At 40.3% G+C, this 24,060-nt stretch overlaps 1 protein-coding gene across 2 annotated transcripts in view; it reads left to right on the top strand.

Annotated features, from left to right (window-relative positions):
• The first annotated feature begins 423 nt into the window (after positions 1–423).
• LOC101160329 (semaphorin-6D) overlaps positions 424–24,060 on the top strand; it is a 171,492-nt gene continuing 147,855 nt past the window's right edge. For both annotated transcript variants that reach the window (XM_020706938.2, XM_011480925.3), the window contains exon 1: positions 424–889. The gene's annotated coding sequence lies outside the window, so the exon portion shown is untranslated. The remainder of the gene's footprint in view (positions 890–24,060) is intronic.

The raw sequence follows: 24,060 nt of genomic DNA, 5'->3' as shown, positions 1-24,060 counted from the left end.
TGACCTAATATAAAAAAATATTGAAGTACTCTGTCACTGCTAATATTTTACATTCACTCGATGTGAACACATTGTTTAGCGTAACCTGGTGTCCGACTATCATTTACATAAAATTAAAAAGACACATGGAATAGCTTTTAAAGCTTTGGGTTTGAAAGAGCAAATTCATGTCTTTTTGATTATTCCAATGGGTTTACTATTTTTCAGTCAACAACTTCTCACATAAATGTATATATTGCTTAAACTTTATACAATGAAATGTTACAAACAAGATTTTTACTTTGCAAATTCACATTCATAGATAATTCAGTCCACTTACAAATATCTTTTGCATTTTTATATATTTTTTAACTGATCTGTTAACATTTTAATTCATTCATTTAATAACATTTCCTCACCAAAACAGATTTTTTTTATTAGTAAGAAAATGTATAAATGTATCTGCTGCTGTCATTTTTGAGGAATTAAACCCTGTAACTGTTTAAATTAAGGAAGTACGCGGTTCGAGACGGCGGTCCGACCCTCTGATTGGCTGCAGTCAAGCTATTATGATAATGAGGGGGCGTGGCTTCAATTGGGAGACGCTGAGCTGCTGAGAAACGCCTCATTGTGTCGATTTGACCCGGACAGCAGACGTTCTCTTGCCTCCTCTGTGTCTGTGAGCTTTCTGTCTTTGGTGGATTTATACTTCGAATCGTAACAATTTTAATCAAAGCAAAAAACCAAACTGCCCTGCAAGGATTTTCCCGCCTCCTCGGTCCCGGTTTTTCTTTGGAAATACGCGGAGCAGTTTGGAGAGATGTGCCCGGAGCGGACTGCGTGCGCGGGCTGGGAGCAGTGAGGCAACGCGTCCGGCTCCTTCCTCAGTGAATGATGAGGAGTCCCAAAGGTGCGTTTGGTCCCCGTGTCGGTGCTTAAAAAGCCAGTGCCGCTCCTTTTATCGGGGAGCGCGTGCGTGCTCCCAGTGATTGGCGGCTGTCAGTAACCCCAGGCAGCACGCGCCCGTTTTGTCTGATGTTTGTGTGTGTCCGCGTGCGCACGCTCGGACCTGTCCTGCTCTCCCGCTGGAGGTGGTATCAGATCCCGAATTCCTCTTGTTCTGCTTCCAAGTTTACCCCCCCCCCCCCCCCCCCCCAGCGCCAGTCAGACCGCCGCGAACGAGCCTCCTCTTCATCAATAATGGATTCCCTGGAGACTTCAGGACCTTTCATTTGGTCCGCCATCATTTCCATAATCAAATTATCTCGATTGATGACCGAGAGCTGCTGCAAACACCCCGAGGAGGGGGTCTGGGGAGGGGGGGGGGGGTCTTAAAAAATAACAGAAGAACGTTGAGAAGAAGATTCATTTTCCATCTTTTGTCACGTGTTAATCAATCAGGTGTAGATCAGGTGACCACCAGACTTATAGCAAATCAAATGATGACGCCTTAATGATGCTCTAGTATTAAAGTAGATATTTATTTTGCTATATAGCTGCTCCGAGCTCCTTTCCTTTTTGAATTTATACCCCAAATCGCATTCAAGTGGAATTAAAATGCCAGTTTCACTTAAAAGAAATTGACTTTAAGGGAAATTTATAAACATGTCAATAAAAAAACAAAACAAAAAAAAAAAAAAAAAACTGAAGTTATACTTTAAATCCAGATTTGATAGGCTAAACTTTTATTTTGAAATGCATTTTGCACTTGCGTATGTTGATGGTCTCGGAACAGCATTGCATTAGACCTAAAGAAAAGTTTGCACCTTTAATATCTTCTTAGTGGTGCGATAACTGTATTTTAGGGTCGACTTTCTGTCAAAATCCCATAAAATTTAGTTATTTTATGCTTATTTTGGATGGACACTTAATTTTTTTTTCTCCTTTTTGCTCCAAGTTCAGCTCAAAAGTTTCATTATTTCTCTTTTAGATACTAAAAACTGGTGAAAAAATTTGAGCTTATTATTCTATTTAAAAAAACAAACTTTTTTGAATAAATGTAAAAATAAGAGTCCACCACCTCAGAACTTTATTTTTCAAGGTAAAGCATGCCGTTTTATTCCAAGACCCCTTTAATCAAACGCAGACCTGCAAATAAAAGTAAACTTTAGTTTAAATTGATTGGAACTGGCCTCTCATTAACCAGGTTGCATGCAGATTGATGCATGAGAGCTGAGCGGTCGCTGTGAAGGTCATCCTCTTATGGCGCTCAAACGGAAAAACAAAACCCCGAAAGAACACCGTGGTGTCAATTAATCATTCATTCTGCAAAAAAAAACAAAATAAAAACACTAAAATCCAGTTATTAGGGGTTGCATGTATGCAGGTTTGTGCATAAATCTCTGCAGAGTTGCAGTGTTGAGTCAGCCTGGTGCTGCACGTCAGAGGCAGAGGGTGATCTACCTCTCAAGAGTTAGAAGGAAGTGTCAGGAGGGTTCAATTTAAAAGAGAAATGACTGCTGGAGTGATCCAATTGACAAGGCAGACATAAATGTTTATGGGATGATCATGTGTGAAGCTAAGCATTAAGCGCATGCAGAGCTTTATGAGAATAAGGGCTTTAAAACTCATCTGACATCCCATTTTCATGGGATTTGCTGCAGATTTGCTTTGTGGAGGTTATCTGGATCTTTTCTTTTTCAGTGTATTTTTTTAAATTGCAGCCCCGCCACGAACGTTTGAGAGCTCTGACATGCTCACAATAAATGTCTTTGTCAGAGAAAAAAAAACCGAAAAGATAATTATTCCTGCTGATGCTAATTACATGATGTCATAACAGTTTTAATCAAATCGACTTTAAATTGGTGGTAACAACCCCCCCCCCCCCCATCTGTTTTCCAGTTTGTCAGTTGACTCAGCCTCTTCCGATTCACAAGCTTCTCCATTAGTTCAATTTTCCATTTTGTTACTTCCACTCCACTGGAAATATGACCTTTTGAAAAAGACCACAGCTCATTAGATTTTTAAATTATTCATGTAATCAGTTGATGAATTGGAGGACATTTTGATTCTGTCTTTATTGTGTCACGCTGTGCGTGGTGTGGTTTGTTTTTAAAGTCAAGATTCACGGATTTATCACCGAGTTGTCTTTTTTTTATTTTTTTATGTCCAGAATGATGTTGTTTTTCGGCATAATCCTCACTTTAGGGTCAAAGATCCACAGGTTCTTTTCTACACATGCAGACTAAACCAGGATTGACACCAAAACCGACATTTGGTCATGAAATCCTTCACCCCTGCCCCCCATCTCATCTCTGCTACTTTTGTTCAGTCAGAAGGTGCTGCGAAACGTCTTTCTGCTTCCTGGAGGAGCACCTGCCTTTCCTCATGGAACTCTGTGAGCCGGCCGGTGTGATCGGCCAGCTGCCGGCTCGCCGCTGCCGGCTCATTGTGTCCTCCGACCTTGGGGTGCGTTCAGACACAATAACCTGCGAGTCCTCGGTGGGCGGGAAGCGAAGAGAAGGAAACTGTGAGGGGGAAAAAAGTTATTCAGTGCAGTACGGATTAGCTGCGTCACTGTGAAGGACTCCAAACTGCTGCATGCCATCAGGAAATCTGCACTGCAGGATTCTCCTTTTGTTCTTGGCCTGTGTGCTGTGACTGACGGCAGGAGACCGCACATGTGAGTGTGGTCATCATGAACAAACATCTTGTTGCTTTAGGTCTTCATGCAGCTGAAATCTTTAAAACATAGGAATATGAAATACAAAAGTGAGTTTATCATTTTCACAGGTTATTTCCCAAGAAAAACGGTTTTTAAAGCGTTAATTTTTGACCTTAGACCAATTAAGGTACCGGTAATCTCCATGACCGTCTGAATCCGGCACGCTTTCTAAATTGAGAGAGAAAGCCAACAAATATGTATGTGCGAGAGCAACCTGAAAATAATCCATTCGTGGATTTTTATGCAAATTTCATGCTGTTCGGGGTCATGGGTGGGCTAGAGCCTGGGCCAGCTGACACTGGGGGAGAGGTGGGGTGCACTTTGAATCCGTCAAACAACCAGACCTGCATGCATTTAGTCTTGGAGACAATTCAAAGCCTGGAGGGGGAAGCCAGAACAAATCACTCTAGTCTTTATTGGCAGCTTTATTACAGTCTTTCATATCACCATAAAGGTTTAAGCTATGTCAAACAGGGAATAGAGAAAATGTTTGGTAGGATTGTAACTTTGGTTTGGTTCTAGGCTTCTAGACGGCTAACAAGGGTTCTCCTTTTTGCATTGTTGCTCTTTAATTTAAATGTTCCTCTCATTTCACGTGGAAAGGATACATTCATGGATTGAATCCTTGCTGTTGAGGACACATGCATTTCCTATAGCGGATATGAGACCACGCTGTAGCAACCCTTTAACGTCTTTTTCACATGTTCTGCATCAGGTATGGTGTTGCGTGACATAAATGTGACGTTAAGCTTTGTTTTCTGAGCTTGTCCTGACATTAGACTCTGTTTAACCCATTGATACTGGAGATTCTGCTGGCGTCAAAAACAAGCACACGTCAAACTACCAGGAGTCTTTCGACTGATTAATTCAAGAGATTCACGTTGATTATGTAAACACTTCACTAGTGTAAAGTTTACACATCACTGCAAAAATGCTTTTCTTAGCTTCAGAACCCAATGAAATTATGTTGATTGCATTAATGGTTGAAGAGTTACGGTCAGGAGCATAAAAAAGGGTTGAAGAGTTTACCCATTGATACCAGAGATGTCACCAGTGGCACGAAATAACGCACACTCTTTGAACTACCATAGCTCTTTTTTTTCTGTAACTCCTTTGGATTCTTAAGCGGTGAAAAGCAAAGCAGCTTTTTTCCACATCCGAATATATTGGTTAACTTTGTAAACACTCTACTATTGCAAAGTGTAGCGTATGTGTGAAGCATTGACCGTACGAGAGAACTGGACGCATCGCGTGTGATGTCATCCATAGGAAATGTCTGACTTCCGGCTCCGGCAAAATGAAGCCAATTCAGTCACCATATTTTCCCGGATACGGACGTTGCCATGTTGGAGCCAGATGAAAGTGATTGATCTGAGTCGATGCATCTGTGGCAACTACTTTCGCCAATCAGGAGTAAGCTTGTTCAATGTCCACACCCCTTCTGCTGAAAGGGAGCTCAGGAGAATCTGTCAATCAAACCTTAGGGGTGGGGGGTAGCGCTCACCACATGTGTTAATTGTGTAAGTGGTTAAGGAGTTAGGGTAGTTCACAGAACACCAGCACTGGAGCTAAAACTCTTGTGTTAAGGTATTAAGAAATTGTTGAAGATTGATCCAATTTAGTTGAACAATAACTTTTAATAAAGGGGAAATGAATAAATGTGATTTCAGAGTTGACGTTTATCTTGAGTGCAATGGAATTCCTGTTGTAAACTGCAGTTTTTAGAGCCAACTATACTGAGTTTACCAGGACATATAATGATGAGTGGGGTTTAAAGAACTACATGCAGCTTTTCTGGATAAATTATTCAAAGGCTGAATTGTCCATCTTCAGTGAGTGTTCCATGGACAGTTGTTTACGAACCTCCCGGCTAGACCTTTTTTAGTTGGATATCAACATGTTGATGGCAGGACCGCCGGCTGCTGTGAGCGAGTTTAAGATCCGAGCTTCTGCCTTCAAAGAATCTTCCTGGGTGTGCGGGCAGAGCAGATCGAGCAGATAGCGGGACAGGTGTGTTAAAGACCGCTTCAGAGGCGGTTTGATCTGTAAAGCTGCAGCAGGCAGTCGAGCATCTCCCTGTTTAGAGAATCAGGCGTGAAGGCCAAATCTCTGTTGTAATCGGTCTGAAAGTACGACTTCTGTCTTGAGGCCCAAATGTTACTGCCAGGCCTCCCTGTGCTTCCCTACCATTATATCACTCCATAATTGTATCCAATGCTGCCTCTGACAGATAAAGTCCCTTTATTACTGTTGCCTCAGGTACTCTGGTTGTTGCTATATTTTGTTGGACGTCATCGTCTCGGTTTCTCTTCTGAGCAACACGTTGGGTTGCTTTTTATTCTTGTGGAACAGAAAGACATTACCCTTTGACAGTGGCTACAATTGGAAGTTACTTCTTTGGCCTTTGTCTGCTAGCTTTAGGGGTCACCACATTGAATTATCTGCCTTCATCGATCTTTATCCTATTATCCTTGTTCACGGCAACCACCTTCATGTCCACCTTCACTACAACCACAAAGCCCTTTTCGTGGTAGCTCCAACTTCTACATCCTTTTACCAACATCACTTAACACCATCTCAATCTGCTCTTTTGCACTCATCTCTAAACATCTGACACTGATGGATTCATCCCCAATTCAATATATCCTCCGATAGAGAACCTTGACATCTTCAACCTCCAGCTCTACCCCCTGTCTCTTTCCCAAACCAGCAGCTTTCCTTTCATGCTTGCTGATACTCTTTTTGTCACACACCACACCTGAAACCTTCTCCCACCTGTTCCAAACTGCTTACTTGTGTCTCTTCACCTCTTTACCACACTCTCCATTGATCTGGACTGTTGACATGAAGTACCTAAAGTCATCCGCTTTCATCTACTCTGCTTCCTGTCACCTCACTATTTCTCATGTGTCCTTCTCACTTACACAAAGATACTGTCGATTACGAGTTGCTAATAACAAAAATGTTTCAGGTGATGTGTTGAAAGGGATTTGGACAGAAAATGATTGAAAAGTTGGTCTAAAGAAGTTAGTGGTCAGTTTAATCCAATTCTAATTCACGGAACATTATTATTATTATTATTATTTTGTAATTTCATTAGTAAGGGAACAGTAATGTAATCTGTAATAAGGGAGCCGGTTAAGCTCGTGCTGGTTTGCTGCGCCTTTCGTCCGTGAAACCCAGGTTCAAATCCGGGCTGCTCCCTATTCCCTTCTCTACCTCTGTGCTGGTCCCAAGCCCGGTTGTTTTGAGAGGGTTGCGTCAGGAAGGGCATCCGGCGTAAAACATTGCCAAGTTTACCATGCGACTCGTTCGCTGTGGCGACCCCTGATGGGAAAAGCCGAAAGAGAAAGAAGAATGTAATCTGTAAAAATTTTACTGTCAATAAAGGAAGGGATTAGGGTTGGGCGATGTCCCCTAATTTGGCCGTTGACGATGTTTGCTGTCAACCATCGGGATGGACGATGACATCGTCGGGGGGGGGGGGGGGGGGGGGGGGGGGCTTGGGGGGGTATTTTTACATTTTTCGTTCTTATATAACTGCTATTCGTTTTTTTGCTTTTTTCATTTTATTTCCCAATCCGCGATGATCCAGTATAAACTGAGGGAAGTGACTTTAACAAAAAAAGTAACAAACAAAATAGAAGAGAAGTAGTCCGCTCCCGCACTTCCGGGGGAGTGCGGACTTACAGCTTTGTGTTTGATGGGAAGGGGGGGGGGTACATGAGCGATATGTGTGGGAGATTTAAGACTGCGATCCGTCCCGCAGCTCTAGGGGTACAAGCAACCGAACTCAGAACCGGGTCTAAAAGTGTGTGTCTGAGCACAGCTCGTATCGTCAGCACACACAGCGGTTTGAGCATCAAAGCAGAAATGTCGCTCAGTCCTTAGAAAACATTCAAACAATCACGCGGATTTGTGTTTCCAGTCGTGTCCCGACTAAATAAAGGCTGATGTTATTCTTACATGTTTACGTGCAGCCAGCAAGCAGCGCCACCCAAAGCTAATGTTGTTAGCCCGTGTTAGCATACTGCTAATCCTGGCTTCGTTCAGAAAAAGCACTGACCACACGGATTAAAATTCAAATGATGAGCGAACAGGTGTTTCATAATAACCGTAACATTATTAAAAGCACGTTTAGAAGATCATCTCGTATTTTACCGAGCTGACATGTCAATGTATATAGCCGCTCGGCGCTGTTTAACAATGTTTTGTATTGAATTGTTACATACAATAAAGTTTGAAGAAAAAAAGCCGCTCGGCGGAATTTATATCCTTCCGTTTTTCAAACCCTACTGCGCATGTGCGAATGATTTATTCCGACGGAAAGTGTGACCTTAGTGAACGTTTTTATATTCTAAAAACATTTTTCTGGGCCCATGTACACGGTTGGATTCTAATCCGACCATTGATCCCATCAAGATATTTTTTACATGTAACCGCGGCTTATGGTGTCGACGCGCAACGTGGCGGGGGCGTGGCATCACGATGGTGGTCTCTCCATCGGGATGTCAGTCACCCATCACGATGGACGATGATATCGTCCATCGGCACAACCCTAGAAGGGATGATGATCAACATCATGTAATTTAGAAGAAAAGTTCCTTCCAGAACATCTCGATCTGTTTCTGAAGGTTGAATGCCATATTTAATACAGGATTAGCGACTGAAGGGCCACTTCAAACCTCATGTTTCTCTTCATCGCACACACCTACGGTGTTCTAATCAGCCAACAGCTCAGTAGTGCATTGAGACTCTGGAGACTTTAAACCTTCTTCAATATTACACTTGCTAAGTTGATCTGTTATTCCTATTGATTATGCATAAAAATGCTTGAACCTTGGTTTGTGTGAAAAAGCTTGCAGGAGTCTTTTTATTTGCTTTATTTACTTTTCAGGGCCCATCACACGTTTAGATCCATTTTAGGCTCCAAACTGATGACACAAAAGAATGTCAATACATTTCTCAGTTATCTTAGAAAATATAGAATTTTTTTTTTTTTATTATGAATGAGATGTATTAAAAAACACCTTTGTTTTCAAGTGGAGCAATTTTCAAACGAGCTTGGTCTGTTTTGTTCTCTGATTAACTGTCAAATAACATTTTTCTTATATTCTCTTTACCTGAATACAATTATATTAAAGAAAGCAAACCTAATTATACCAAGTGGCTTAAGTAGAGGTACATAGATCAGTGCTATGAAGTCTACCGTATGAAGCGGTAGATTTTAATTTATTCTGTAAAACTAAAGTTAGAATTTAAAAACGTTTCTCTTTCAGTAAGTAAACTTTCTTGTCCTTGTGTACTTTAGCTCAAAGATTACTTAAGTAGCTACACCAGCACCAAATGTTATCCAACGCAGAGCCTCTGCAAAAGCTTTTATAGAGTTTGAGTTTAATATGCTAGAAGTCCTTTTTTGGTAGCAATAGACAAACCACAAACCACACTTTTTTGATATACATGCCCAAGTAAAACTGTGCTGTAAACTGCATCACTGAAGATTATTATTTTCACAAACTCTTTCTTTCAACATGTCGGCCTTTCTAGTAGTGTTTTAAAGTGGTTTCTATTATTAGTCCCTCAGTCTTTCTAAGAGTCCTTCACCAGCTTGTGTGGAACTCGTTCAGTATTCTTGATGTTCAAAGACATTTCACTTTTTGTTGTTTGACCTGATCCAGATTCATCAGTTTGATGGCTACCAATCAAAGACTGGTCAAGGTTCAAATACTAGTCGTCCTTGGCAAGACACTTTACCTGACTTTGGCCTTAATTGTAAGAAACTGTAAGTCACTTTTATTACTTAGGTGTCTGCTAAACGACTAATGCAAACATAGTTGTTTAGAGGATGAAGAAAACTTAAGTATTGGTCCATTGTTTTTTTAAATGGAGAGCTGAAAATGAAAAGGGGAAAAAAAATGTAATATGAACATACCTATTGAAAAGACTGGATTACAATGACCAAAAAATCAAGCTCTAAGAATTATAGCTTGTAAAATGTATTTTGTATGTAAAATGTGAGAAGCACCCGAAAAGCACAAACTTTATGTATTATTAGTCACAACTCCCCCTCGTGGTGAATATGGGCTGTCTTTGGGCAAACCTGTATGAGGCACGCAGGTCGCCCAGACCCAAAATCGAGATTGTAGACCGCACGGTGAGTCCATAGGGCAAAAATGTCCATACTGATTTTTCTACAGGCATGCTGCAGGTGACAGGTTGTAGCCAACACTTGTACAACACACAAGAGTAAGTAAGGGAAGAAGGTGTGGCTCAGGTGTGTTTTTCATTTTTTTAACCCCCTTCAAATCCTACGGACTGCGCATGCAGCCTATTAGTGCTGTTCATGTGATAATTGTGCATAGTCCTTGTGCGGTACATTCCATTTTCATGACATCCCTTACGGTGGCCTTATGAGCCTTAAAGGAACTGCAAGAAGCCCCTGTGCTCCCAGTATGATGCAGGCGCTCTTCTCTATGACGCTCTACGGACTTGGACAACCCAAAAACCTGCAGCGCCTTTACAGATCAACCCTTTGTGACAAAGGCTTTGGGATGATTCAGACTGACGTAACCATGTCTGAAATATATTGACTGATGTGTATGGAAGCGCGTATGCATTATCAGTCATCTTTTCAAAGCTGCATGTATATATGAGATTCTTGCCCAGTTCGTCTTTTGATAGTGTTTTACTGTGTGTGTAAACAAACACACACTGTTCCTGGTGTCTCATTATGTGTCACTCCTGCCACCGGCCCTCCAGTGTGGTCTAACTATGAATGTTCACTAAACATCTGAATATTTAAGAAGCTAGATGGCTTCATTTGCGCCTGAAAGAGCGCATTGTTTCAGCTCTAATTTACTGCGAGTGTGATGACATTGTGTCGTGTACACTTCACTGCATTAAAAATGCCCTTTTTTGTCATTGTTTCCATGTCCATGATTAGCATTTGTCCTTAGAACAGAGAGATGGACGACTGGATTCTGTGGCTCTCGTCCATCTGACTTTGTGCTGTTGTAGGTAATTATGTTGACACATTTAGATCAGTGTGTAGCAGCTTCTTTGACTTGTTCCATGTATTCAGCCAAAAACACCCGCTAGACAACTTCCAGAGCTTCCTCTGCCTCTTGTACTGGGAGTTCATGTAAGACGTGCAGTGCTTTTGCATCATAGAGGCCAAGCTTACAGAATCGGATACAGGCTGCTGTGCAATGAAAAATACATCCACTTAAGAAGTATTGGTCAACAATTGGTCTATAGTTCCACGCTCAAGCAGCCTGTCTGCATGGACCAGCTTGATAAAGGTATTTGAACTCCTTTAGTGTTAAATCAAACTGAAAACTTGCTTTTTGAAGCATTTTTTTTAAACTTTATGGCCAGTCTAGTGGACTGAATTTGAGCGCTCAGGAAATCTCAAATCTCTAGGATCTTATGTTGTCTGGTCTGTCATCACATACTGCATTCAGATTGGAACTCCAATTATATTGCATAGAAACATCACAAGAATACAAGTTGTTGTTTTTGTTTGAGGCCTTTTTACCAAAAAATCCCGAACAGGAAAATTAAAGAAGGAAGAAAAAACAGGATATTTAAATTATACCACGTTTGCAGAGGAGATATTGTGTACTTTCCTTTTTAAAATTTACCTTTTTCTTGATAGTTTCTTTATATTTCCTTTTCTTTAATACCACTTAACCCTTTAACACCTGACATGTCACCGGCGACAACTAAATAAAACACGCTCTTTGATAAACCGTAAATCTTCGACCATGATCAAGGCAAAGTGGCTGTTCAAAGCGGCTTTGCACCGTTATCAAACACATTCTTAGCGTAAACTGTTGCACAACGGCGCAAAGTCGCTTTTCTCACAACAGAATCAGCAGATTTATGTTGATCGCTTAAACACTTCACAATTATACGGTTTTGCATTTCAGCGCAAGGCTGCGTTTCTTTGCTTCAGAATCCGCTGGGTTGTTGTTGTTTGCATAAACAGTTGAAGAGTCACAGTAGTTGAAATGGTGTAAACACGAGAGCTAAAAGGGTGTAGAAAGGATAAACTGCTTTCATTCTTTTCAGTTTACTTCTGTTTTTGCTGTCCACTATATAGTCTATCAACCTTCATTCTTCAGATACGTTGTTTTGATTGAGGTCTAGATGTTTTTTCGGATTTGTCTTCCTGCTCCAAATCCCTGGATCAGTTCTGTCTTATCAATGAGATGCTAAAAGGTAGATTAACCACAACAGTTGTTCTCTATCTGCTGCCGCGTGGCGTTGGGGGGGGTTCTGGCTGCTGCGGCTGCTGCGGCGGGGGTCTTGGTGTGGGGATGGCTGGGCACTCTCCCTCCTTCTTTTCACATTCCATCATCCATTTTAGAAGAACATAAACACTCAACTGACCACAGGTGTTAGCTCACCTTTGCACTAATAGTTTGCGTGATTGAATGAATGTAAGATTTCACACTAGTTGGCTTAAAGGCATAAGTATGCATGTAAACACTATCTGTATTGTGTACATGTTAGGGTTGGGCGATGTCCCTTAAATTGGCCGTTGACGATGTTTGCTGTCAACCATCGGGATGGACGATGACATCGTCGGGGGGGGGGGGTTATTTTTACATTTTTCGTTCTTATATAACTGCTATTCGTTTTTTTGCTTTTTTCATTTTATTTCCCCAACTAATGACTAATCCACGATGATCCAGTATAAACTGAGGGAAGTGACTTTAACAAAAAAAGTAACAAACAAAATAGAAAAGAAGTAGTCCGCTCCCGCACTAGTGGACCGGCGGAGCGTGGACTTACAGCTTTGTGTTGGAGGGGGAGGGGAAGGGGGGGGGTGCTTTGCTACATGAGCGCTATGTGTGGGAGATTTAAGACTGCGATCCGTCCCGCAGCTCTAGGGGTACTACCTACCGAACTCAGAACCGGGTCTAAACGTGTGTGTCTGAGCACAGCTCGTATCGTCAGCACACACAGCAGTTTGAGCTTCAAAGCAGAAATGTCGCTCAGTCCTTAGAAAACATTCAAACAATCACGCGGATTTGTGTTTCCAGTCGTGTCCCGACTAAATAAAGGCTGATGTTATTCTTACACGTTTACGTGCTGCGCCACCCAAAGCTAATGTTGTTAGCCCGTGTTAGCATACTGCTAATCCTGGCTTCGTTCAGAAAAAGCACTGACCACACGGATTAAAATTCAAATGATGAGCGAACAGGTGTTTCATAATAACCGTAACATTATTAAAAGCACGTTTAGAAGATCATCTCGTATTTTACCGAGCTGACATGTCAATATATATAGCCGCTCGGCGCTGTTTAACAATGTTTTGTATTGAATTGTTACATACAATAAAGTTTGAAAAAAAAAAAGCCGCTCGGCGGAGTTTATATCCTTACGTTTTTCAAACCCTACTGCGCATGTGCGAATGATTTATTCCGACGGAAAGTGTGACCTTAGTGAACGTTTTTATATTCTGAAAACATTTTTCTGGGCCCATGTACACGGTTGGATTCTAATCTGACCATTGATCCCATCAAGATATTTTGTACATGTAACCGCGGCTTATGGTGTCGACGCGCAACGTGGCGGGGGCGTGGCATCACGATGGTGGTCTCTCCATCGGGATGTCAGTCACCCATCACGATGGACGATGATATCGTCCATCGGCACAACCCTAGTACATGTTGACATGTGGACATTTTTGCAGCTAACAGGTGTGTTTATAACATTCGTGTGTGTGAGGACAGGCCCCGCCCCTTTGAGATTTGTATTCTATCTGAACCTTACTGTAATGATAAACATCTAGTGAAAAAAAAAAAAAACGATTAACCACACCAGGGTTCACTTGCAACAAAAATGGGACCCTCATTTTTAGTATTTTCAATTGAGGTTTTACTCCATCTTTGTGTTGAATAAACACAAAGGTGGAGTAGATGAATTTTTTCTGATTAAAAAAATAAAACGAACAAGTTAGAGCTTGACTTTTCACAAACTGTACCATGATTGGTTGATTGCACATCTTTCTACATGAACATGTGTAAAATGCTTTCGTTCTCCTCTCTCTGTCTCATAAGTGCAGATAAGTTTTTCTGCTGATGTAAGAGACCTCTTGATGTTGCGTCAGACCTGCGAACACACATGCTGTACACAAAAGTGAAGTTCTGTCGGAGGATGAAGCCAACACACCGTTTTCACTCTGGGATGTTTTCAGGGTTTGGTGATACAAAATGAGGGAATCAGACAGACAGGAAGTTCTCAGCCCTTTAATCTGCTTGTGTTTGACTTCCGCTCACTCTCCTCCCTGTTTTCCATCCATCTCTGTGACTGCAGGGCACTCTTGCAATAACAAATCCGCCGTACCTGGTGGGAATGAGCGAAGCCTTGCTTCTCCGTTTCCTTTCCGTCATTATTTCATCCCAACATCTCCTTTCTTTCCTTTTTCAACACTTACCGACAAAACGCTCCAGCTGTGATGCAACACGGTGAAAAAACAGGAAAGTAGATCCTTGAGTTTAGTCTTAAGAGAATATCAGGAAACCTAGTGTCACAATGGAAACAGCCATTTAAATCCACTACAGCTTGATATGGGACTTTAAGGAGTAAAACAGTCCTGTTTTTTTTATATTGCTGCGATCAGACAGATTGATCTGAGAGTTGTTAATCAATCGACCTGTATTATTTAATAATTGTCTTAAAAGGAAATAAATTGATTAAAGTCGATACTGGAAAGTGCCATTTGGATGTAGACATGGTAGGTGCATTTTACTATGAAGTGAGGGCTGACAACACACACGATGCAGCAAAAATAGATCAGTCGATCATTCCAGTCTGATCTGTGGAAACACTTTGAATTTAGCAAAGACATGTGACCACCAGTGTGCTAGAATGTTCCCTTTGGATATTTTGACTGTGGAAAAACAACAGTGGGCTGAACTTCAGGAAACTAAAATGTGAATAGATTTATTATTCACTCTTGTTTACTTGATTATCTGGAAAGAATTCCAAGGAATCTGGGAAACTTCAGCTGCACTGTTCAGGTATTTCTCTCTGAGTCAAACTAGTTCAAGTTTGAGCTAAAGATGTCCTGGATCCATTTTAGGTCAATGAATTGGATAATTCAAAATGAGCCAATGAATCGTATCATCAACCCCAAATTACAAACTGACTCGTTGCACTATCAACCAGTGCTACAATTAATCTGAAACAATGCTAGAAACTGTATCATCTTAGGAGGAGAGCAGCAGTTTTTATGAGACGGTAAGAAACCGGTGAGATCCGACTTCTCTGCGTTTCAGTTCCTATTTAAATGTCAGAAAGTATTCAGGAGCATCCGGAGTGTTTTGAAGTGTAGTTTGTTGTGTGTCAGACTAACGGAGAAGTGTAACACCTGTTGTGTTTGTCTGGTGTTAACAGATTTTTTATATTTTCATGCCCAGCTATAACTCTGCTTCAGTTTGAATCAACAGTATTTTTTCCCCCTTAGCTTCTTTGCTGTGTTAATACAGTTTCACCTCATGTTATCACACATGTGTGTTTGTAACTTGTGAATGATTCATAGATACAAATCAACTCTTGCATTATACATCAGAGGCCACATACATATTTTACAGTAAAACAGCGGTCCAGGATTCTTCTTCCACATTTGGAAGCTGAATGATGGATGATCGTGTTCACTCGGATGAAGCTACGAACGCACATGCTGCAGCTTTTGCCGGTTTGCTGGATTTTATTGAGTTTGGAAGCATAAACAGGAGATAGTCATGCTTTTTTAATGATGGAATTTAGAGACCTTGAGCTTCATTAAGGGTTTAAATGCTTAAGGCTGCATGATACGAGGAAAACTCACGATGTGTGATATTACTGATCAATATTGCGATGATGACATGACTTGAAATACATCAATGGAAAAAGGAAAAAAACTACACTTCCAATTCACTGCAACAGCGTTATTTAAATAAGTCAATGTAAATTAAACTACACTCCAATTGACCCACATCTACAAGGGAGGCTAAGCTATTTAACATCTAAGGGGTCCTTCCGATTGGTCAAAGCCGTAAAGGGATCTACTTAGTTTGTTAAATACTTCAAACTTACATTAAATTGTCTTAGCATGTGGAACAACATTTAAGGTAACCATTTTACTACTTATGCAGTATAAGCCATTTATTGCTATACATGTATTGCTGATATTGCGATGATAAATTTGCAATTTAGTGTGCAGGCCTATTAAAAATACACTCCGATCATCTATTTTCAAAGTGTTCCCAGTGGTCTTTAACTGTAATTATGTCATTTTTAGCCAAAATCTGTACAAGTTTTCTAGGACGCAGTTTCTGCTCCGAGTTGTGGGTTGGACTGTTGGCAACGAACAACCCCGCCCCCTCTTTCCCTCTCCTTTACTAAAACCTATCTGTTGACGCGCTCTCCTGCTAGCATACAGCCCCTCACACCTCCAACCTAACATTACAGGCACAACAAAAATGGAAAGCTGTGCGGCTGGAGCCAGATGCCAGCTCAGACGAAGAAAACCAAGACGCACATGGATTTACTATATTTTTATAGTTATTCTATATTTTATTTGATATTTTATGGCTCTTTATGTTTATCATTTGCACGTTTTTACCCTTTCTACCTTTAAGCTTTACAGCACTTCCACAAAGTATTAGCCACACACAACTTCCATTTTATGGTAGTCTATTGATTTTTGTTGCTTTTAATCTGTTTCCTATGACTTTTTATTGTTTTAGCTTTTATTTATATATGTCTTTGATGTCAAGCACCTTTTGTTCCACCAGCATGTTGATGAAAGGAGCTCTACAAAGAAAGTGATTAATTGAATAATTCACAGTCCTCTACAAGTGGATGCATCAGAATGGAGCGGAGCAGTGAGCTTGTGGTCCGCCTGACAAATTTTCTGTCACAAAAAAGCTCTTATTCCATTTTTCCTGATTTAAATAAAGAGGCACTCAGAAAATCAATTTTGAGCTTAGTTTTCTAAATATATGTCCTCCATCAGGAAAAAGGAGTCGACTAGTGTCACACTTGAGGTAAAGCAATGAACTAGTTTAAAAAAAAGAAGAAGGTACAATCAGAAAATGAAGACCGCCAACCCCACCTGTGTTTGTGGGTGACCAAATTTGAAGGCTCCCCCTCTTTTTGTACTTGGTATTGACTGCTTTTTCAACATGGCAGCCTCGCTAACGCATACATACACATGGGCAGGTGACCCCCCTGTCTCTGTGAAGCTTCTCTTCTTGCTTTATTGATCGCTGATCACGCGTGTTCGTATGAATGCGCGTAGAGTGTTGGGCTGACGGGTGGCTCACTGTAGACACAAACTTCCTGCCTCCTGTTGAGAAAGAATCAATACAAAAAATGTTTACAGAGATTCAATCTGTTTGATGCAAAGTGCAGCACAGAGGCCGGATCATTTATTTAAATGTACATAATTACCTGCAGACGTATGGCTCTGGAGAAAACTAGAAGGAATCACTTCAATAGTTTGAAAATATTCAGAGAAGGGGGATCAATACGAATTTAAATGTCTTTTTTTTAATTGCTTGAAATCCAATAACTTTTCAGATTAGTTTACTGCAGCTAAGTTTTTTAAATTTATATTATACAAGTCAAGTTTGTCTTTGTCTGTAAAGAATGTAGAAAACTCAGGATTTAATGCTTAGTATATTTTAAGTCTTTCTAGGAGGTTTGGTAACCAAAAATGTATGTAAATAAGATTGTTTTTCAAGTGATTTTATTTTTTTCCATAGATTAGTTCTTCAGTTCTGTCCACCCACTTGCCAGGGGTCTTTTTTATCATGATGATGCCGTTTTAGCCAAAATAAAAAAATAAAAAAGTCATTTTCTAGGAAACAGTTTCTACAGAGCGGCAGGAGTTTATTAGAAAGTCTCCTGGGAGCTTTGGGTGGAACCACGGGGGCGGAGCAACGCCACCCCCCTTCCCCTATCCATTGCACATCTTTAAATAAATCCTTAGAAATGGAATTTAAGCTTAATATTCTTCATATATGTCCTCCATTATCTATAAAAATGCCACAAGAAAGTGTTAAAAACACCAAAAACACTGTTTTCGACAGAGTGGGTCTATATATTGAAACTGAGTGACAACATCTTTTTAAGCTGCAATCTTGACTGCATGAACCCGCTGCTACTTTCTGGTATTTATTGTTTTCGTGCTGCATTTATGTTGTAAATGATTAATGTCCAAATTAGCCTTAATTGTTACGAGACGGGCTCAGCATCAGAAGGAGATGCTGAGTCATGATCACAAACATTTAAGAGATGTTGCTCCTTCATTTCCCGTCTCCGAAATGGCTAATGCACCGGCTGAAGGATGAAAGTGTTGCCATGGAGTGATAAATAAATCTTTAATGCATAGAAGTAGTTGGTTATAGATCAGTATTTACATGTGGGAATGTTAAATAGAGTCTAGAGTTTGCATTAGATGACATAAAGCAGTGCTTCTGACGCCCCTCTTTGGGGCGAATTTACCTGCCCAAAAATGTGTTCATACTTAGCTTGAAGCCCCGGACGTGTGTGGGAGGAGCTACATTGAGCAGTGTCTGTATATATTTGATTGTTTGGAAGACACAGATGATGTTTAGAGATGTGGTGTCTTTTTTTTGAAGATCTCTACAAAACATTGGTAATCACTTCTAACGTTTGTGTCCATGAGATCATTCAGAGATTCTCCCGGTACGGTGAGCTTCTTTCCTGCTTTGGGAGCTGCGTCTGAAGGATGGCCGCTCTCCGCCGCCGCTACATTTGTCCACCGCTTCATCGCACGTCACCATTCGTGGTTTCACGTCTTCGCAGATTTTCTTTTTCAGTCACGCGACTCCTCCAGTTCATCACAAAAACTCAGACAACTCAAGACGCTTATTGAAGACTTTCATTAGAAAACAAGGAGATTTATGCATCAATGATATATCCATGAACTTCTATGAAACGGGGTGGGGACCCTGAGCACCCAATCTCCTAAATACTTCACCCAACGTCTTTTCAAAGCGTCATTTTAAATATCACCAATATGTGGAAATTCAAATATTTCCCTATAATGACGCATGATGTTTGCATGTGAGCTGGATCTTTAAGCATCCTAATGTGGATTCATATTTAAAAGGAAGCATCACATTTGAACTTCAAAGCCCTCCTGACACTTTTTGTCATTCCTCCACCTGAAGAATCTTTCCCAGGAAAAAGCTGCTGATGGGAAGGACCCCCCCTCATTTGCATTTTGCTTTGTGGCGTCCATCACAGGTTTATTTCAAAGTCCTGCGACGGTTCCAGAGCTGCACAGCTTCTCCAGATAGAAAAAAAACATCCTAAATAAACGGCAGGAAATTAGGGAAGCAGAGACAAGAAAATGAGGAAGGAGAGAAGGAGCGCTGACAAAGGACAGACATTAATGTCACTCCGGCTGCAGCTTCTTAAGGCAGATGCTTTGCAAATCTCACCTGCTGGAAATGTATTCAGGGTCCCCGGCGAGGTCGAGATGTGCATGACGTTACTGAGTAACAGACGTGCAGCCAATCATCCACAAATCCCATTTTCTCTTTGAGTGTGTCTCATGAATATTCTTCAGAAACTCATTAAACTGGAGGCCTTAAAGGATGGCTGCGGTGTTTTTAACACCACTGACAGACCAGCCGATTAATGTGAAGGTAATAGTGGCAGATGGCAGGAGTCTTGGGATTGGGATGCCTCTGGTGATTAGGATTATTTCCTTCATTATCCAGAGTATCTTTTAGATGGAGTAAAATGTGAAAACAGAATTTAAATTAACAATCTGAATTGTGTTCACATATTTTTTTGCTGTTAAGTAATTCATTCTATTTCCCAAATCTTGTTTTTATGCCCTCACAATGGAGGCAGGAACCATTAGGTTTACATAAACAGGAAACCCCTAAAGGCTGGAATGAGCTGCATTCAGTCCTTAAGGACAACTTTTCAATTTCATGCTGTCAAAATGTGAAAAAGTTGTGCTTTTGTTGTGTTTGCAACACAGTGGGAGCTCAGTTTCGATTTACAGCTGAGGCATGAGCACAAGGGCTCAAAATATTGATTCAGAGCTACAACTTTTAACTTGCGCGTCTTTAGGATGCTCCTGCCATAAATAAATCAGTAGTGTAGTTTACAGAAACGGAGTAAAGTCTCAGAGTCAATTAAATTTCATAGAAGGTCCAGTTCCGTTCAGAGGATGCAGTTTGATGCCAGGAATGCTGAGGTCAGCTTTTATTTTTTCAAAGAAAAATCTCAGGCTTTTACAAACAGATTCAGCTTTTTTTGCTCCATACTTTTAGTAAAATCCCTTTAAACTGTTTAAAGAATTATTTTGAACTATATATAAAATATATATAATCTCCCTAATATACTGTATTATTTTGCTGTTTAGTCAAAAAAACATTGGGCAATCTTAAAAAAAAGATTATCTTGTTTGCAAATGTGGAATCTTGTCGTACACTGCAAAAACAGGCTGCCTAAAAATAAGGAGAAAAAAATCCTAAAAAAAAAAAGTAAATACAAAAAAAAAAGCCAATGTGGTTATTAAGGATAACTTTTTTTGCAAGACAATGTTTGTGACAAATTTTTTGCAGCGCAGAAGAAATAGATTCTAAAGCTACGTTCCCACCAGCCTTGGCAACGTGCGTTCAAGTGGCCACTTCCAGTGAAAAGTCAATGTAGATGTGTGTAAATGTGCGCTTCGGGCTTCCCTCTTTAAAACTCTAGCAGTCATGCGTAGCTTCACAAGTTTCTACAACTGTTTTGCGGCTCTACAAACTGCCCTTGAAAGGGAAACCAGGTCACTGTGTCAACTGTTTGCAAACTGTAAATGGCGGAAGAATTGATAATTGCGGTTTTGCAAGTCTTTCATATATCAGAATAGAACCGTGAGAGGGAATGCCTGGAACAAGATTTGCGAGATTTGCACCGCTTTACATTTTGTTTTAATAGTAAGAAGAAAAAAAAACCACCTACCTGCTTGTCTTGTGTTACCCCGGTGGGCTAAATACGCGTTCAACCAACGTTTAGAGCATTCTTTAATGTGTGTCACATTGCGCAAATGGCCTAATCTAGTGTGGGTCCTTGGCCGAAACCTTCGTGCTTCTGTCTAAATATGTAGCCACTAGCGGACCCACATCTGGGTCTCCCTGTACCGGGCTGGGGTCCGAAACAGGGACCGGCCTGTTTGGTCACTGCCCAAACACCCTAGAAATGGATCAAAACTTCTTTAAAAAAAAGTTTTTTACATAAGCAAAACATCTGCCAACGGGATGAGAAAAATTGTTTTACCAAGAATACTATTCTAGTCACAAAGACATTTTCTTAAACTGAAATTATTTTGCTATTGAATTATAAGTTTTTGCAGAGTGAAAAGAAACAGATTCTAAAACTCTTGGGGTTTACGCCTCTTCATAACGTTTTTTTTTCCTGCATTGTGTCAGGTGTTGCATTCCAGATGCATGTTTCTAGAAAATCCTAAAATGTTGACAAGCTGCCTCTTAAAGCAAAGCTGTACAGGCTTTCTGATGATGTTGCCCCCCTGTTATGTGAGGAGGAGCGGAGTTAAACTCCCTGCAGCTGTGTTTGGCTGCAGTATAATAGATGAGCCTCTGAAAGTCTCATCAACGCCTGGGGAGGCAGAGCGATGGGTGATGCGGAATCGAAAACCTTGAAGGATGTTTGGAAAAGTTGTTCTCACTGGAGGGCATCTTTTCTTTCAGCTTTTCATTTGTTCTCCTTTTGCCATCCGGTGCACTTCTTTTGTTTGTAGAACTCTCTGAGATTTATAGTTACCAGTGCTGCCCATTTATTCTGCTGTAAAACCTCATTTTTGATTTGATTTGAGTTTTTGTCAGATATTTTATAGATGCCCTTATTGAGTAAGGTGATAAATGTCGGTAAAATTCATATTTTTTTATGGATATGAATTTGTTATACTGGGAGTTGCGTTTTAAAAACGTGTGATGGATGAAATTATCTTTAGTTTTTACATAAATTAAAGATGTGTATATGCTGTAAAACCCCTGGCTACACACTTTATGCACTTTTTTCAGACAAACACAAACATTTTCACCATTTTCTCTCTTGTTTAAACTCTCAAAATTCAACTTTGTAATTTGACTTTGTAAAAAAAAAAAATCTGTTCAATATCAAAGAATAAAAACAGTGATCCGCTCGCAGTCTGTGCAGGAGACACGGCACGGAGGAGATTGATTGACAAGGTCAACAGCCAAACAGGATGCAAAACACAATGCGCTGTAAAAAGAATGGACTAAAGAAATCTGTGAAATTACTATAGGTGAACTGCTGTAAACAAAAATCTAAACTGGAGTGGAATAGTGGAAAACAAAGAAAGTTTTGTAGAATTTTTGAATGTTGGTAGAAAGGCTTTATGTGCATCAAACGTAACCAAAAGGGCTGGAAAATTGTTCATAAACATGGCGTTATGGATTGGAAAGTAGGCAACAAAGATCCAGCAAGTCCTTGTTTTTTAACAAATACTTGAAACTTTTCATTTGCTGGAAACGTCTGTTCCAGGAAGTCAGCACAGGTTAGAACAAGGGTTTCAAACCATTTATTAGCACCATATAGCAGCATCTTCTGACACTAACAAAGTTTAATTTTTTTCTGTATTATTTTCTTTGACTGGTTCAAACATGACTGGTGGATTTGATGATTTTTTTTTTTTAATTTACTTTTATTCATCCCACAATGGCGAAATTGTTCTCCGCACTTTAACCCATCCCCGGGGGGGAGCGGTGAGCTGCAGACTAGCTGTGCTGGAGGGGGCAACAGCTGGCTGGGGAGAGCGGGGATTGATCGTCCAACCCTTCGGATATTAGACGACCTGCTCTACCACATGAGCTAAACTGCCACCCTCTTCATGTGCATCCAAATTTCCTATGCATCCAAAAGCTTTGAGCTGCTACATAAAAGTAAATTGGGCGTATTACCTCTCAGAACGGAACAGAACATCTGCACACACCTCTAAAACACAACTTGGACATCCACACCCTGAATTTGAAAAGCTCGACTGACGGTTTGATCTCATAAATCAGGGGTTGAATGGGCTCCGGTTGCATGAATGCACCAACCAGCTGTTCAAATAACATTAAAGGGAGACTCCTGAATATATGCTTTTAATCAATAAACATGCACGTTTCCTCTTCTTTTTAAGCAAATTAGGGTTGAAATGTATTTTAAAACCACTGATTTGTCTGCAGTTGGCTCTCTGCTGGGGGTGTCCAGCTCCTTTTCAATATCCTTCATTTAACTATTTTGTAAATTGCTCCACCTGCTTGCTGTTGATGTGTGCGTTAATGTGTCCATAGTTGTGCGTTCTATTTACCATTTCATCTATTACGAAAGGGACATTGTATGTTAATGAGTAGTGAAAACACATGTAAAAACACCCTGAAAGGTCGACACTGTTGAAAAAATAAATCATTTTATGAGGTAGAAACGACCATAAGAATATTAAACAAAGGTAAAATACAGCATACTAATAAAAATATCTGCACTTACCGCCTTCGTTAGACATGACTGTACCCATTTATTTATGTGATCTGTCACATAAAACGCAGTAAGTCTGGATTTGAGTTCATGATGGTTCACTGTATCAAATGCCCCTAAAAAAACAACAGCAGCAACACAACTGTTTCTGTCTAGGTAGTTCTAAACCTTTCAAATCAAATCACAGACTCCTGTTTCTGTGGAATCCAAATGGTTCAGGTGTTTTTAAGAATGACTTTTTGACGTTATTAGTAAATTACTTACCAGTCTGTAATTGACAGGCTCTGTTTTATTCCACAATTTATAAATAAGGCTTACTTTTGTCATCTTCAATCCTGTGGAACAACTGCTTGAGTCATTGACAAGTTGATCAGATGAGTGATGTTTGTTTTTTAGAAGAGAGCTTTTATAATGCTTCACCAAGTAGAGTTTGAAGGGATATTTGTGGATGTGCGTCTTAACCTTTTAGTAAATATATTTATCTTTTAGCAATAACAACAAACTGTGATGCACGACGATGAGTTTTTGTGACCGATGCAGACAACCCATTATTTCCTGGCATTTTGTATTCGATACGGATAATCAACAATTTTAAATAAAAAAATAATAATTTAAGTACAATGTAGCAGCGATAGCTCTGATTTAACACACTTGCAGCAGTATTATTGCCTGCCAAAAAAGTGTCTTTGCCTCCTGATAATGTATTAGCTGCTTAAAGCGCAAGTCCACCACAAAAGAAAACCGCTGGTGAACAAATTTTATAAATTCGATACTTTTCTCGTGCATCTCTTTAGCTCGTGGGTTACCATCTTAATATATTAAACACCTCGCCAGCAGTTACTGGACCAGACGCTTTCCGTTGTTTTCTGTACGGCCGCTAACGTTAC

The sequence above is a fragment of the Oryzias latipes genome, chromosome 11, assembly GCF_002234675.1.
Source record: "Oryzias latipes chromosome 11, ASM223467v1".
NCBI classification, from domain to species: domain Eukaryota; kingdom Metazoa; phylum Chordata; class Actinopteri; order Beloniformes; family Adrianichthyidae; genus Oryzias; species Oryzias latipes.
This window is presented reverse-complemented; position numbering and strand designations above follow the sequence as displayed.